This window comes from Athene noctua, unplaced genomic scaffold, assembly GCF_965140245.1.
Source record: "Athene noctua unplaced genomic scaffold, bAthNoc1.hap1.1 HAP1_HAP1_scaffold_44, whole genome shotgun sequence".
Lineage (NCBI taxonomy): Eukaryota > Metazoa > Chordata > Aves > Strigiformes > Strigidae > Athene > Athene noctua.
In genome coordinates, this window is record NW_027437540.1 from 913,055 (window position 1) to 925,188 (window position 12,134).

Here is a 12,134-nt window from a genome sequence, read left to right on the forward strand (position 1 = left end):
CAGAACTATTAGACCTATACAGGCCACGAGATTATCATAAGAATACATTATTAAATCAGAAGGAAATTGCCTGGTTTCTACCATAATCAATCTGCGTTGACCATAAGATAATGTAAACCAGTCCCGCAGGGAAACAGACCGACAGATATCCAAGAGCCCTGCAGAACGGCCCTCAAGATCCAAAGCCCCACTTCCCAAAATTACAGGCCAGAGACAAGTCACAAATGACTCAGTGCTTCCCCTTCCCAAGGGGCACAAAGCACAGTTCCATACACACAACCACACAAGCTGCTCTTCCAGCAAAGCCTCGTGCTTCGCACCTGGGTCTCTTCCGCACGCTGGTTTACAGCAGATGATGTGTAACACCCCCCCTCCTAAAATCCACCAGCCCACTGTTGTTCCGGTAGTGCTGACCCTCACAGGGACCCAGCCTCAGTGACCCGGGTCAGGATGAGCCCCCACATGGGGAGCACCTGCGGGCACAGATGCAGACCCAGATGCCCTGCCGTGAGCCGCTGGCACTGAGGCTCCAGCCAGGCCGGTGGCACAAGGAACATCCTTTCCTCTTGCCAAAGCTTAACCGTGGTGTTACAAGAAAAAACCCCAGCGTGGTTTGGCGCAGGTGTAAGTACTCTGTGAAACACAAAACCAGTTTAATGCCATGTTACAGCGTCCAGTTCCTTCTGCAGAGCTGAGATAATGCTCCTTCCACCCTCTTACGCCACGCTCTTGTGCTGAGAAAGCTTTTAGAGAGGCTCCATCTCGTCTGCATCTCCACAGCACCCAGCAAAACGCCACCCCCACCTCGTGCCAGGCCTTTGCAACCAACAGCAGAAGAGGGAATTCAGAACATCAGCTCCGACACGAACAACAAAAGGTCGATACTTTGCCTGCTTTGGCAGCCCAAGTGTCAGCAAAGAAAGCAGAGTTGTGGCTCATCTCATAACAGGAAAGAAACAGCAGCTCCCACGGTCCCTAACCAGTGCTGCCCCTCACCCCCCGGCACAGCACACCGACCGAGGCGAGGGTGGATGCTTCTGCACTGGAGAGCCACGGACAAACCACACTGAGCCCTGGGCAGCCACAGCAAATGGGGAGGTTTGAGTGGAGGCTGCGTGTGGGCAGGCTCACTGCCAGCCGCGTGCGGAACGACCAATCCTGTCCGGCATTCCTTGAACTCCGGAATCCTTCCGCCTGATCCAAATGAGGGCAAGAACCCAGCACCTGTCTCAAGCCCTTTGACAAGACTTTGTAAAGTGCAAGGAAGCGGAAGCGCATGGGAAAAAAGCTGCAGAACACAACTCAGCCTTGATTTCCATCAAGTCAAGCAACAGGAGATGGATGCAAAATGAGATTAAGATCACCTGCAGAGATGGGAGCAAACATTTGTCAGACACACTCACCTCCACAGCCTCACTCTGCCATCCCATAAAGGCAGGACAACAAAGAATTATGACTACCTGTGACTGCACACCTGGCTCATCTGCTAGTGATTCCCACAACAGGCGACACGTGCCTGCAAAAGAGGTCACAGCTGGACCCTAAATCCTTTCAAACCCACTGTACTGCACAAGGCAGAACCTGCTATTCCATCTCCCACATGCAGAGGAGTTACACTGACACCCGCCAAATCCCCGCGGAAAACTGTCAGGCACATTTCAAATGCACGTAACTCGTGTATGAAGAAATGCCTGTGACATAACCCTGAAATGCACAGGTTTTCATCAAACTTGCTATCATAGCTTCCATGTGGAGATTCAGATCCTGAAACCCAAAGCACTTGCCTGTGCTGGTAGGAATTACTCCAAGACAACAGATCCCATCAGTGTAAAACAAAAGTGTCAGACTAATTTTACACAGTTCAGTATTCTCCAAGAGAAAAAAAAATGGCTAAAGGGACAACACAACTCACCTGAAAAAGAAAAATTCTCATGGCACAAACTCATAGCCGCTGAAGTGAGGGTGTGACTCGAACCAAGAGGCGCTGGGTTTAATCAGCTGAATCTGCCCACCTGGGAGCAAGAGTCTGACCACGATAAATTACTTCCATAAATGCAGATCACCCTGGTCTCTCACATCAAATCTTCAGCATTTATTTTCGTTCTAGTAAAGAACTGCACCTGCGGATCATTTTACAATTCAAGTGTTTGCATAAACCTGTTGCACGTCAGCGCGCACATTCCCCAGGAGACTCACCACCAGGACAAAGTCATTCTCTCTCCCAGCCAATGACAGGGACAGCCACCAGGTCAGGCTCCCGCAGGAAATATTTACACAGCTGTATCCTGCCACCCCTCTGGAAACGACACCCCCCTGGGAGAGAGCTGAGAGGTCACACCCAAGCGGCGCTGAGGGCCCTTTCTCCGTGCCCTGTCTGCTGGCAGGAGCGTGGAACCAGAAGCGCAGACTGCGGCCAGGCAGATCAGCCCTGCGGAACAGGAACAGAGGGGCCAGGAATGAGAACGACAGCAGTTAACGCTTCAAAATCACGCCAGAAACCTGGGACGTGGCCCCTGAACTGCGGTTCTGTACCATCAGTGACAGCGAAAGGCTGAGCCACAGCCGTGCGCCCTCCTGTCTCGTCAGCTGGCAGCAGCGCATCTCCAGAAGGGCAGGGACACTTCCGCGCAGCCAAGAGTGGGTGCCAGTCCCACACCGACACCGGCACTCTGGGGATTTAACCCTTTGCAGAGGCAAGAGGGCAGCGGTCAGCTGCCACGGCAGAACAACTCTTTGGCATCTCCCCGAGGAAAAGGCAGCAGATCAAACACTGCAGCTCCCAGCTCCAGACCAGCGTCTGTGCTCAGACAGGAGCTGCCCTTGGATCCGAGGGGCGACTTCGCCCAGAGCCACGCGAGCCTGATCCACCCAGAGATACTTGTACTGCTGCAGTGCCTCGTGCGTGCAGCACGCAGGCCTCTCGCTGCCCGAGCAGAGCAGGGAGAGAGGAGAGAGTCGTCTGAATGATGCCTCAGCCAAAGTCACAGACAGCAATGGATTGTCACTGCCTGCGTACAAACCCACGCCACACTGACTCAGCCGTGCTCAGCACCACAACAACCAGCATAAAGTATCTGATTGCTGTGCTCGCTCTTTATTCATCAGCTGGACTACGATATGTGGTTTCTCTGGTTTGCAATACTCTGTGATCATAGTGTCACCACATTTTGTCAGTGCTCTGTGCATCTCGTTGAAACCGCAGGCTGTGGATCTTATTTTGAAGTGAGATTTCTTATTCTGTGCTTATTGCTCCCAGGGAGGCTGCCCAGGAGTGGTGGGGGGGGCTGGAGGGACGGATGGGGCCTGCTGTGAATCCTTGTAAATATGAACTGAACTTGTCCTAATGTACTCGAATGAAGCCAGACTGACTGCCTGATGTCTGACAAAAATAGCAACAAGCCAAGGCACTTGTAGCTGGCTTTTTTAGGCAGTCTTCGTAGGGAGCTTTTGATATTGATTGATTTCTGGAAGGCAAGACAGCAGTGGGGAAAGAAAACTGCAGCTTCGGGCACCTGCTAACCAGGTCCCTACTGCAGTTTATGAACACAGAAAACGAGTTATCTGTAAGGAAAGTTTCAGTAGAAGTAAGGCTGAATTTGCGCCTCTCTATCTGCTGCAAAGAAGAGATTACCGGGCAGTGCCTACACCTCAAATGCACGCCTGTGTGTTAATGCGGCTGTCGAGGTCTTTTCAGGGGTACTTCTGAACCGCAGGTTGTGTGCCTGACTGGTGTGAGTCCTGGGATGAGCCAGCTCCTGCTGATAGTTTTAGCTCAGAGGATGTGACAGGCTGGAAACCACCTTTGTTGTGGACCCCCGATGTCGGAGGTGTGGATATGTTGCTGATGGCCCCCTGGCCTGGAGATGTGGGAAGTTTTGCCAACAGTCTGCTAAGGATTTTGTTTTCTGCTGGAACAGGTTTCCAGATGGCTTTAACAAATGATTGCCTTTCTGCTTGCTGTGGCTATCTGCAGAAGGGCCCTCCTGTTTGTCTGGATTTAACCAGTGTAAGGGCTTTGCAGGAGGACTGCCTGAAACAGCCTTCTCCCTACGGAGATCACTAGCATTTGTGTAGAAAAGCAGGGGTTCGGTCAGGAAAGCTCGGAGTGTCGTGTTGTGCTCAGACCAGGATCTCTGTCTCCTGGAGATGCTGTTCAACTGGACTCATACTCCAACTAAATCTTTCCGAGTCCTACAGAACAGAGTCCCATGGGCTCATGATGTTGTAGTCGGTGCTCAAGTGGCAATGTGTGATTTGCCATCGCTTCGCCAAGGCAAAGCCCATTTCAAGGTAACAGTCCCACAAAAAGCCCAGGACTGCAGTCTTCTCAGTCCTTTGTAGCCTCCACACTGCCAGGGTGTTGAGGCTGTTTCATCAGAAGTGAAGTTCATCCTAATCCTGGGGTTTCTTTCCTCGCCTGTCTGGACCAAGCAACCCCTGGTCATTCATAACTGGTCCTGCTCTGCCTTCAGCCTAGGTAACTTCTGCTTCCTCGTTCCCATCTTCTTCTGAAAGAAACATCACAGTTGTGATAAACATGAAAAGGCTGAAAGTTTACACCATTAGATCTCACATGCAATATGGTTTATAAAATGGTTTTATATAATAGCCTCTTCATTTCCCTCTTCTGTGTCGGTAGCTCTGAACATTTAATTTGGTCTACGGGAGTCTACTGAGCCGTGAAGCAGTGTTCAGAAGGAGGCCTTACTCGGGATTTCTTCAACCGCATTAAAATAAAAGCTGCTTGCTCCCAACAGCCAAGCCACTGCACACCCACGACATCCCATTTCACCTCTGGACACTCATCACCGCCAGCTTCCAGCTCTCTGCCTGGCTCCGGGGAGGAAGAAAGGTCCCACATCAGCTAACTGCAGCTGCAGTGCTCGCACACTGGGAGAGAGCTGTAACGAGGAACTTTAATGGGCACTAAATACAACAGCAACCTGCACGTGTTCCAGCCAGTGCCTGCTCTGGGCTCTGTGAGGCAGGCGGTGCTCCAAGGGGCTCTTCACAGGAGCTGTCTGCAGGTTTATGCCAGGGGTACTGAAAGAAGGAGCAGAGCCATGTCTGTCACTGTTTTCCAGGACATTTCAAGACAAAGACCCAGACAAACCCCACCTCTAGCCAATACCTCAATCCCTCCCCAGTTCCAAGCCCCTGGCAGGCCTTATCCAGTCACTTTTGCTGTGAAGCAGCAAGCCCCACAAATGTGACACACAGGGTGTTGTGAAACTAGGCTGTGCCAGATCTCCAGCACGTGGCCCTGAATGGGATCCTGGGACAAGGACACGAATGAGAGAGATGCTTGCAGGGGCTTTTCTCATCCTGCAGACACCATGAGCCAGAAGCAGCCCTCAGATGGCTCCAGAGCCGCTTCAGACCTGGCTACTGATGCAGGTGCTGGGGCCAGCTGGAGCTGTTTGCACTGGGTTTAGAAAGGTGTGTTCATCATTTCCAGCACCCTTGGATGGCTGCAACATGCCACATCCAGCAATGTATTCGTACTCCCTTGCTCCACAAACAGGTCCAGAATCAGCTTTGCCATTTAAGCCTCTGCTTCCTCTTGTGCTCTTCCTCATCCCAGAGAGCTCACCGACAGCAGGGCGTTTGCCCAAGTTTAGCCCAGGACAGCCAGCACGGTGACACTGACACACAAAAACCCCTACGTGCAGTCATTTTTAAAGCTGGGCAGCCAGGAGCCAGGTCTGCAAAGAAACAATACTCAGAAGATGGCCAGGACTCCACCAGCCATGGCGTTCAGCCAGCTCTGGTCCTGCCTCCTCCATAACAGGATATAACCACGCTGTCAACGTTTACTGTCCCGACACACATAATATTTTGCTCCAGTAATACTGCAGAGAGCTCTTGCTTCTACAGGGGAGGTATCTGCAAGTCCTGCTTCCTGACCCTCACCTCAGCCAGCCTTGGCAGCACCTCGCCAAAGCTCACAGCTCCATTGCATGTGCCCTGCACTACGGGAAACTGCCACTAACTTTGCCTGCGTTGCCTTCTGCCACTAAGGGCAGGAGGCGCAGCTGGAGATGACCCCAAAGAAGCCCAGAATGGAGGCTCCTTCCCAGGAGGAGGCTGGGGCTTGTGGTGCTGGAGGCAGGCTCATTCTGGCCTGTAGATCTGCAGCTACAGCACACAGGCAGTGCTGTGGCAAGAAAGGAAGGAGCAAGGAGGGCCAGGGCAGGCTGGAAGAAGGCAGATGGGCTCTGCAAAAATCTAAGGGGAAAAATCATTGCTGAAGCCTGTGGTGGAACCAGGGCCCTTTAGATCTTCAGTCTAACAGCCTCCCAGCTGAGCTCCTTCAGCAATGCCCCAGCAGCCCTTGACCCTGCGTCACCCCTGCCAGGCTACAGGCTGACACCCATAAGGAGAAGTCCTTGGGGATGTGCCCAGGAAGAAGCTGTGCCCAGTGCCAGGCAGAGTGGCCCTGGGTTCTCCCTGCCTCCATGGCCAGATGGGCTCCAGGAGCGGGAATGCAAAATGTGTGTTGGGCCTTGATTACAAAAGTGACGGTGGCGAAGGAAAGTGGGCAGGCCAGGTGTGTGCAGCTGTCAAGGCTGAGGGTGGAAGAAGTGTAGGGTTGTGGAAGACCTCTCTCATAGGGAAGGGAAGGCCCAGGAGAGGCCGAGCTTTTCCTAGTGCCATAGGCTTTTGCTTATTTTTGCTTGAGCAAGATCATGGGACATCATGTTTAGGGGGAAAGAAGGCTGGAAAACCTTCAAGGATCTGGATTGCACAGCCTCTCAGGGTAACCTCTTCCAGTAAGTGACCTCATGGTTATGACCTCATCAACCTTCAGGGTCCACATCTCCCACCTGAACGTTCATTCATCTTTTGTCCCTTGCCTCTCATTTCCCTACCATGCACCTTGATGAAGAGCATGGCTCAATGTTCTTAACTGTCTGACAGGTACTGAAATGCTCCTACGATGTTTCCCAAAGCCTTGTCATCTCCATACTGGGCCGTGTTCCAACAGCCTTTCCTCGGGTGGGAAGTTCTCCAGCCCCCTGCATGCTCCCATACACACAATTCTATTGGTGTGCCTTCAATGAACTTGCCCAGTTGATCAACGTATTTCCTGTAGTGGGGCAGGAGGCCCCAGACTTGGTGCAGACCTGGGCATGTGGTCTAGTGAGCACTGAATAGAGGGGGAGAATTCCCTCCCCCTCATCTCCTGGCCATGCTCCTCTTCATACAGCCAGGACGCTCTTGGACTTCTTGCCTGCCAGGGCTAACTGCTGACTCACGTCTTACTGGTCACTGATCCCCGTGTTACTGGAGCAGTCCGGCATCTCTCGTCCAAGGGCCAGACACCCTTCAGAGCCCACACAGACTTTAGGAGGACGCTCCCCCCATGCTGCTGGCACTGCCAAGGGACAAGATTTTCCAGGGACAGAGACATCTGCATTGACTTTGACCAGCTTCATTCTCAGACGACACAGAAACACTTGGGGGAGAAAAAAATACCACCACAAGAACTGCTTGCTGTGTCTTTAAAGGACCCATCAGCAGCCTCTGGTGCGGGAGTTTCCTATAGAGAAGAAATGGAACACTATGGATTTTTTTACTTTTAAAGGAAGAAATGTGAATTATGTCTATATTTTTACCATTTAGTTAGCTAGTCAGTTATTTTCCGTGGACAGGAGATATGTTCTGCTTAGAGAAGAAGTAGTTTATAAATTCAGCACGTTTGCTTCTTGAGATGTTTTTCTATAACCTATTAAATATTCTGTATTCAAAGAACCCTCTATTTTAGCAGCAGCATCCCTTAACAGCGGGGCGATAGGGGAAATGCAGTTTGGGTCGGGGTCGGGTTGGGGGGGGTGAGGGGCTACAGGGGCGGCTCCTGTGAGAACCTGCTGGAAGCTTCCCCGGCCCCAAGGCGGCCCCGCTGCCGGCCAAGGCTGAGCCCGTCAGCGCTGGTGGCAGCGCCGCTGTCAGAAGGTGTTTAAGAAGCCGGGGGAGGAAGCCCCAGAAAGAGCTGGAAAAGCTGCAGCGGGGAGAGGAGGGCAGAGTTTGCGTGTGCCCCCGTGGGAGGGGCGTTCTGCGAGCGCGCGCATCGCTGGGAGCTCGCTGGGAGCTCGCGGGTGGGCGCAGGGGCGGGTGCACGCGGGGTGGGTGCGTGCGGGGGGTGGGAGGGTGCATTCCTCGTGCTGCAGCGTGTGTGTGTGTGTGTGTGCGCAGACTCGGGGTGTGTGTGCACACTGCGCCTTGCGCTCTGTGTTCCAGCGTGTCTCTTGCAGCGCGGGTGTGCGCACGCTCCGGGTGGGCATCGCACCTTCTCTTTGTACCCCGCGTGTGTCTGCAGGCAGTGTGTGTGTGCGCACGTGCCCCAGAGATCTCTGCGTGTCACATCGATTTTTCCTGGCCTCTTTCTGGCCCCCACGTGCCGGTCTTCTCTGTGCCGGGGTGGCTCTGAGCACCCTCCTCTCCGGTAATCAGAGACCCCATCCAGGAAATGATTTATCTTATCTCTGGAACTTGGGGAAGCATCTCAGTGACTTCTGAGGGGAAAAAAAGAGGAGGGGAAAAAAAATTTTAAAAGGGTTATTAGTCAAGAGTCCCCAGCTGGAGTTGCCACTTTTACTAGAAGAGGGAAGAGTTGCGGCAGCGGTTTGCCAGTGATGAAGTAACGGTGGGGCGGGAGGGCGGGACGGGCTCCACCGGGAAGTTGTGAGATGGCAGGGAAAGCACAATGAAGTGAACAACAAGGCAATAAACCATGGGGCCTTTGGTGCAGATGCGGAAGGAAGAGGAGCTCTGTGGCGGCCAGCTGGGCGGTGCTGGTGGCAGGGCCGGGCCGGAATGCACCCCATCCCTGCGTCCCCGCCCCGCCCCGTTTGCATCCTGTGAGCTGTGGCAACCACGGAACGTGCCGGGGCTCCCTGGGCAAAGGGGCCGTGGCAACCTCGGAACGTGCCGTGGCAACCATGGAACGTGCCGGGGCTAACTGGGCAAAGGGGCCGTGGCAACCTCAGAACGTGCCGTGGCAACCATGGAACGTGCCGTGGCAACCATGGAACGTGCCGGGGCTCCCTGGGCAAAGGGGCCGTGGCAACCTCAGAACGTGCCGTGGCAACCACGGAACGTGCCGTGGCAACCATGGAACGTGCCGGGGCTCCCTGGGCAATGGGGCCGTGGCAACCACGGAATGTGCTGGGGCTCCCTGGGCAGTGAGCCTGCGGCTGGGCAGTCACGCAGCGGATGAGCAATGGGCTGCATCAGCAGCTGTCTGCCTGTCCCGGCGTTTCTCGCCCCCAAACCCTGCCGGGCGCCTCCGGCCCCTTCCCCTTCCCGCCGTGCCAGGATCCGCCGCCCATGTTGGCGTTGGCGCCGCTGGACGTCCCGGCGCGGCGGCGCCGCCACCCAGTTCTGCCCGGCCCTGGCCTGCTCCCCGCTTCCCCTGGGGCCGGCCGGGAGCCGCAGCATCGAGGCCGCCCCCTCCGTCCCTGCCTCCCCCGTGTCCATCTCCTTCTCCTCGGGCTCCCCCGCCCGCCTGGAATCGCTCGGCAGCCTGAGCGCCGGCACCGAGCCCCCGGTGACTGGTCCGGGTGAGGAGCTGCCAAGCCCGGCCCCGGAATGGAGAGAGGGGGCCGCGGTGCCGGTGCCGGAGATCACCTCGGCGGCCCATCTCCGTTCCGCTAGCGGTGGGGAGCGACGCGCGGCCACAGCAGCGCCAGGTCAGAGCGGGCCGGACCGGTTGAGTGGGGGGGCTTTTGGGCGGCCGGGGCCAAGCGGTGACGGCCCGGTCTGGCCCACAGGGACGGAGAAGGGGCGGCTGGAGGAGCTGTACCGGCAGGGGCAGCTACTGGGGAGCGGCGGCTACGGCTCCGTGTACTCGGGCACCCGCCTCTCCGATGGCAGCCCGGTAAGTGGCGGGACGGCGGCGGGGCGGGGGGAGGAGGAGCAGGACGAGGAGGCTTATCCCGCCGCTCCCCTTGTCTTGCAGGTGGCCATCAAACACGTGTCCCGGGAACGCGTCACAGCGTGGGGTGAGCTGGTGAGTGACCGGGGCTGCCGGGAGAAACAGGGGTGTCACGGCCTGGGGGATAAGGGGAGGCCCAAGAGGGTGGAAACCGGGACACCACGGTGGGAGCGGGTGGGGAGTCACTGGGGACACGGAGCATCCCAGGGGAATGGGCTGTCCAGTACCGGGGCGGGGTAGGAGGGGGGCACAGGAGCTCCCCCTTGGCAGGGGGGACCCCCAGGCACCGGTGGGGTCGGGTGGGGGCACTGGGGCACCCCAGGCGGGGGCTACCGGCCCCCTGCCCCGTCCCTCTGACGGCATCGCGTCCCTCCGCAGCCCAGCGGCGCTCGAGTACCGATGGAGATCGTGCTGCTGAACGCCGTGGGCTCCTCCGGCTTCCGTGGCATCAGCCACCTGCTCGACTGGTTCGAGCTGCCGGACAGCTTCGTCCTGGTGATGGAGCGTCCCGAGCTCGTGCAGGATCTCTTCGATTTCACGCTCGAGAGGGGATCCTTGTCGGAGGAGGTGGCGCGGGGGCTGTTCCGGCAGGTGCTGGAGGCCGTGCGGCACTGCAACGCCTGCGGTGTCCTGCACCGGGACATCAAGACGGAAAATATCATCATCGACCTCGCCACCGGCGAGCTGAAGCTCATCGACTTCGGCTGTGGCACCTTCCTCCAGGACGCGGCCTACACCGAATTTGCCGGTGAGCCCACACCCGGGGGGCTGCTCCCGGCACTGCACGGCCCAGCCTGGCCGGGCACCGGTTCCCCCTTGGGAGGGGGCGTGGGGGAATTAATTACTCATCCGGCTGCCAAGTTGCTTTTTGGCGCGGGGTGGATGTTGTGAAACGGGAGCCGGCTCCCAGCCGCTGCCACCCACCCTGCCCGGGGCTGGCGAGGGGGGAGCCAGCCTGACAAAAACAAACACCGGTGGGGTAGCAGAGGGTGTGGGTGCGGGGGGGCCTGCAAAACCCGTATACTGGCCAGTTTGGTTTGCAGGCCTGGAAGGGCTTGGGCTGCTCCGCTCCCCTTGTTTGCCTTGGCTTTTTAGATTTATTTTTTTTTTGGCAAGGGGTTTTTTTTGCACGTAACAGCCGGGCCCGTGCTGACCTCTTCTCTCACCGGTGGCTTTCTTTACAACCCAAAGTTTGTAAGCAAGAGTCCTATGTTGGTGAGGGGGTGGCGGGTCACACCGTGTGTTGTCCCCTCCGCCACCGGTGCAGCCCCCGTGCCCCCAGGGACGCTCGGGTGAGGATCTGGGAGTGGGCAACATCCACCTGACGAGCTCTGCCTGTCTCCTGCAGGAACACGAGTGTACAGCCCGCCGGAGTGGGTCCGCTTCCACTACTACCACGGCAGGTCAGCAACAGTCTGGTCCCTGGGCATCCTGCTCTACGACTTGGTCTGCGGGGATGTCCCCTTCGAGCAGGATGAGGACATCGTCAGGGGCCAGCTCTTCTTCCCCCAGCCGATCTCCCACGGTGGGTACCCGGCGTCGTGGCGGGCAGCGGGTGTGGGAGACGGCCCCGGGCGCAGGAGCATCCCCGCTCTTAGGGCTGTGGAGGAGGGTGATGTCCCGGGGTCAGCTGGGGGAGGTGGCACGGGAGGAGGGTGATCTCCCGCGGTTACCGGGGGGAGGTGGCACGTGTCCTGCCATCCCGCTCTCCTCCAAAACAGCTCCTGGACTGGGAGGTTTGGGGGTAGCTCTGAGCACAGCCAGCATGGCCCGGGCACTGCGGACGGTGGGGGAAGGTGGACAGGAGCCTTCTCTGACCGGCGGTATCTGGTTTCTCTCCCCAGAGTGCCAGCATCTTATCAGGTGGTGCTTGTCCTTGCAACCTTCAGACAGACCATCCCTGGAGGACATTTTCAACCACTCCTGGCTGCAAGGCATTCACCAGCCCTGGGAGATGGCAGACACCCCGCCTGCACGCTTTGGCCTGGGACCCTGGCACATAACTGTCGGGGGAGGCAGCGCCTCCGCCGAAGGCCTGACACAGAGGGAACTGTTTGACCCTGACCAGCTTGTTGTGTACCCCCGAGCAGCTGGACAAGTCCCGGAGGAGCGCTCTGTCAGGCTGAGAATGGAAATGATAAGGAGAAGAAATATACTGTGGTTGTCAGATACCCGAACAGTGGGGAATTTCCAGAAA